Below are 5,133 nucleotides of genomic sequence, written 5' to 3'. Positions count from 1 at the left end.
CCACCCCTAAAAAGGAAACATCCAAGTAATTCCAGCTTATCCTAAGGAAGCCTCATCACGCATCAATTGGGACTAACAATTGCCCTCAATACGAATGCATCATTAACACATTTTTAAACTTTTAAGAACTATGGATCAAATGTGAAACAAGAGCATCAAGGTTGACTCATTTCATCTAGGCGCTTTTCTCAAATACCTTGGTCATTGTGGAGCCCAAACTCACACATCCTCAACTCTCCCTAAGCGAACCTCACCTTTTAGAGTAATGACACACAACCCGAGGTTGATGGATTTTTCACTCATTTCTCTCACAAAGAAGGTCATAAGTCCAGCTTTAGGTACCATATGCTTGCCCCTTATGTAAGTATCCACTAATGTAAGCTTCCCTCAACTCAAGATCATATAGGGCTTTTGAGGAGTCATTGTGAAGGCTTTTGGGTAAAGGTAGGACATGTTTTTGTTCATTTAGGTTCAATCTTCCCTTTAGCACTTCTTTTGATTCATTTTGGCATACTTTTTGACTCATTTGAGTATTTCACTTCTTTCAAGGGGTTAGAGAGACACATTGTCACTCTTTCTTTTGCAATTCAAACCTTCCTCCTTTTTCTACTTTTACACAATCTTTTTCACTTTGTTTTCTTTGTATCCCCTTTTTCGGTTCTTATTCACTTTTGTATTTCTTTTTGTCTTTTTCTCTTTTTCATTGCCTCCCTTTTCTTTTGCTTTTGTGCCTCTTTACCATATTGATGCCTTTCTTGTCTCAACCCCCCCAAACTTAGATATTTGCCATTGCTCAAGGGAAGATTTGGGTGCCAAGAGAGGGTCTCATTGAGAACGGGTATAGGCTTGTAGCTTTGGTTCATGAAAGAAGAAAGTTTAAGGCTCAAAAGGGTTGAACTAGGGATCATTTCATTGGTAGGTCATGGAAATTGTTCAAATTTGGAAGTTCGGACCAAGGAGGGCCTATATTCACTTCTCAAGTCAAGTTTCACCTATGATTTCGCCTCAACAAACATTCAGGGAAAGTTCTAGACCATCGGCTTGGATCTTAGACTCACAATTCAAATTCTCACCACACACACTCAGGGATTGCTAAAGACATCGAGTTGAGAGCCCACAACGACCTTAGTTCCAATTCAAGCGCACAATGGCCCCACACGACCATATGATGATTGTTTGGTCAACACAAGAGTCTCAAGGCCACAATTTTCACCATCCTAAACACAACATTATGTCTTTGACCATGGGATCAAAGGCAAATGTGTTAAGCCCAAGTGAAGCTTGCCTGAGGTCCTCTTAACTACGAAATATTGAAAATCAAAAGAAGAAAAATCAAAAACAGACTCAAACCCTTAAGAAGGTTGTCACGCCATCTATCATTGGGAAGAGCCACCCGGTTCGCACAACACTCTACCCTTGGAAAGAACCGTGGCATTAAGAAAACCAAGGGCTTATTGAAAACACTAAAACCGAAACAAAAGGCTACGAGCCTCACTACTAGGCTGAAAATGAAAAATTTGAACAAAAATAGAAGAAAAAAAACCAAATGAATATGTACAATGGGGAGTAGAATATACAACGGGATGAATATATACATAAGAGTCTAAAAGTAGCCAAAGCTAAAAGTTATATACAGGCCAACTATTTAAAAATCCAAGACAATCCAAAACATAGACTAGAAATGAAATAAATATATACAGTCATCCAGTGTATCAGAATCAAAATGGTAGGGCGCACCCCTACGAATAAAAGCTGGCATTGTCCCCAATGCCAACTACCAAAATAAGCTCAAAAATAGAGTAAAAGGATATAGAAAGGCCCCTCAAGCCTAGTCTACATGCGTGGGGTCTCCTGTCGTCCCTGGATCCTCTGTAGTAGCCGGGACCTCAGACTGGTCTCCGACCTGCTGCTGCTGTGCTGCTGGGACATAAGCTGGATCAAGGACATGCTGAACCACCTGTGGAACACTGGATGTACCCTCATGAACCTGGGCCACCTCTATCACAACTCCCTCACTGCTAGGGAGTTTCCTCTTCTTCCTCGGCCTGGGAGTCTCCTCCTACTGTGGCTGAACTGCTGCTCGATCTATAGTTGGCTCCCCGAAGAGTAAGTCAAGTGGCATCTGATCCGCTAAAAGCTTATCCACATCCTCCCTCAACTTCATCACTGACTCCTGGGAAGCCTTATGCTACCTCAACTTCCTGTGCTCCCTAGCTAGTTTACCCAATGTTGTGCTGTGAGCCCTAACTGCCTTAGCCAAGGCATAGTGTCTCCATCATCTTCTCCTGGTTGGCCAGGATCTTCTTCAGTGTCTCCTCAATAGAAGGAGGGATCCCAACTGTGGAAGGGGCTGACTGTGCCTGAACTACAGTGGCCAAGTTTGACAACTTGGATGTCGCAGCTGACATCCAGTTGTTCAAACTGGCTAGAGACTGAGCAAGCTGGTGAGCAGTGAACCGGTGAGCCTTCGATGAAGGGACATCCGGGTCTGCTGCAGTAGATGGACCAGCAATAGTAGAAGGGCCCTGAGGCAATGTCTCACTGGTAGCAGGGATGGTGGAAGGCTCAGTGGACTGCTCAATAACCGCTGGCTCCTCAGACTGGCCAGGTGCGGTGGAAGTGGATGCCTGAGGCTTTTTGGACCTCTTTGGGTTGTCGGGACCCAACTGATTGTACCATGAGTAGGGGGCCACTGGATCTACCTAGACATCAAACCTCTTCTTCTTCACCTTCAATTCTCTAAAGTACAGGGAAAGAGTGTTCGGGAAGGGGTAGTTTGTGTTGGTCTCCTGCCCGACCGTAGAAATCACCCTTGACATGATGCTGCCCACATTCAGAGGAAAACCAGCCATAATAGAAGCCACTAACACTGCATGGGGAATAGGAACTGTGTGATCATGAGTGGAGGGGTCAAGCCTACTACACACGAAGGTCAACCAACCCTTTGCTTCAAAACTGAACGTGTTTCTCAGAATCTTCTCCCCTGCTTTCAACCAAACTGGGACAGTGCCCGGGGCTGCCAAGTGCTGGGCCAACCACGGGCGAACCTCTTCTTTCATTGCCAGCTTTTCTAAGTATTGGGTTTCGTCCTCTTCGTTGAACCCCAAGAACTCATTCAGAGACTTCCCATCAAACATCACTACTTTGTCCCTCACTTGTGTTGCTTTTGAGTCTTTCACTACATGATAAACATTGCAGTAAAATTCTTTCACCATATGTTCATTTGCAACTATGCAACGTTCCTTGAAGAACCCCCAACCCTCTCTAGTACGGAATTGTGCTTGCACATGTGGGTTTAGAGGAAGAAGATCAGAGTCAATAAATTGCCTCTACGGAATCAATTTTCTTTTGGGCCACCACTCTCGAAATCTGTGGAAGGCTATTTCACTTACAAATCTATCAGCCCATGCTTCCGGTTTTCTTGTTCTATCAACACCACCAAATTGGGGCTCACCCCCCTCACCATATCCCGCACTCTCCCAGATAATGAAGCTGTGGGGGAGGTGGTGTATTGTGCCTCACTTCCTGCTACGGACTCATCAGACGAATCCGAAATTACATTGACCGGTCTCTTGGAGGTAGGTGAAGGTGGAGAAGTGTCATGTTGTTGGAATGGGTCAAAGGTGTGAGTGGGGGTTGATTCTGAGGTGATGCTCCGGGAGGGTGCATACTCACTCCCCGAAGAGTGGGAGGCAGCCCTATCAGCAGCCCGTATCAGCTTACGGGTCTTTTTAATGTTTGCCCGGGCCTGGGGAGTGAGTTTAGCAACCCGTTTTCCTTTTTCCCCATGGGAGGAACCACCCCTCCCGGGTTGTTGTTCTTTTCCTCCTCGTTGCTTAACCATGATCTGCAAAGAAAAGTCTAACATTGTTAGTTGAAGCATATGCAGTGTATTGGACGGTACGGTTGAAAGCATGATTTAGAAACAGGGTTACAGAATAGAAGGGGCGCAGACCGCGCAAAAGTGCCACGCGGACGCGCTGGGGTAGCGCGGACCGCGCTTAAGATGTTCCAGAGAAACCCCTCTCTGAATCTCACCGACGCGGTCCGCACTGATTTGGACCGCGGCCGCGCTAGGCTGGCACGGACCGCGCAGAAAGGACGCGCGGATGCGTAGGGCAGACAATGAACCGAGTATGGGGATTTTCATTTAAGTCCAATTTTTTTGTTCAAATTATGGGTCCTAATTGTCCCTACTCAGTTACTAATCAAGAATTCATGCCCATTGTTTCACATAAACACACAAAATCTACCCTAAGAAGTAAAACTAAGAAAGAAAGAAGAAAATAAGAAGTTATACTAACAGGAAGCAAATAAAATAAAAAAATTAAACTATGAATGAGATTAGTGAAGAATGTTACCAGGGGTTGTGAAAGTTTTAACTACTTGAAGCAACTTCTTTTGATGCACAGTGAAAATTTAGAGCTCAGGTAGAAAATTGGCGAAAAGGTTAAAATGAAGCCTAGGTCTCTATTTATAGAAAACACTGTGGGACCCATTACTTACCCACCAGCGCGGCCGCGCAGAAATGGCCGCGGACCGCGCTGGATTTCCAGCATCCTTAATTGCCTGAACAACCCACGCAGATCGCACTGTTTTGGTGCGCGGCCGCGTGGGAAACTTCAGAGAGTATGTAATTTGGGCTTCTCCCGCGCGGACCGCACAAAAATGTCACGCGGACCGCGCAGCAAACTTCAGAGACTCAGCTCCCATTTCACCAACCTACACGGACCGCACTGTTTTGGTGAGCGGCCGCGTAGGCAAACTTCAGAGACCTTAAAATTTTTGCTACTTTTGCCCTGCACTGGTCCAACATCAACCCTGCAACATCTCACAAACCATGAGTTGAAAAATCCTAATCTACAACGGAAAAATAAAAAGAAGGAAAAAGACATGGGTTGCCTCCCAAGAAGCGCCTGATTTAACGTCGCGACACGATGCATTTTACCATTATATCACTTCAAATGAAGGAGTGCCACCACGTGGCTGTCATCAATCTTCCCCAAGTAATGCTTCACACGATGCCCATTGACTCGGAAAACCTCACCATTTTTGTTCTTGAGATCAATAGCACCAAATGGGGTCACCCCAACAACTTCAAATGGACCACTCCACCTAGACTTGAGCTTTCCC

Source organism: Nicotiana attenuata, chromosome 12, assembly GCF_001879085.1.
Source record: "Nicotiana attenuata strain UT chromosome 12, NIATTr2, whole genome shotgun sequence".
Lineage (NCBI taxonomy): Eukaryota > Viridiplantae > Streptophyta > Magnoliopsida > Solanales > Solanaceae > Nicotiana > Nicotiana attenuata.
Note: the sequence above shows the minus strand (reverse complement) of the source record.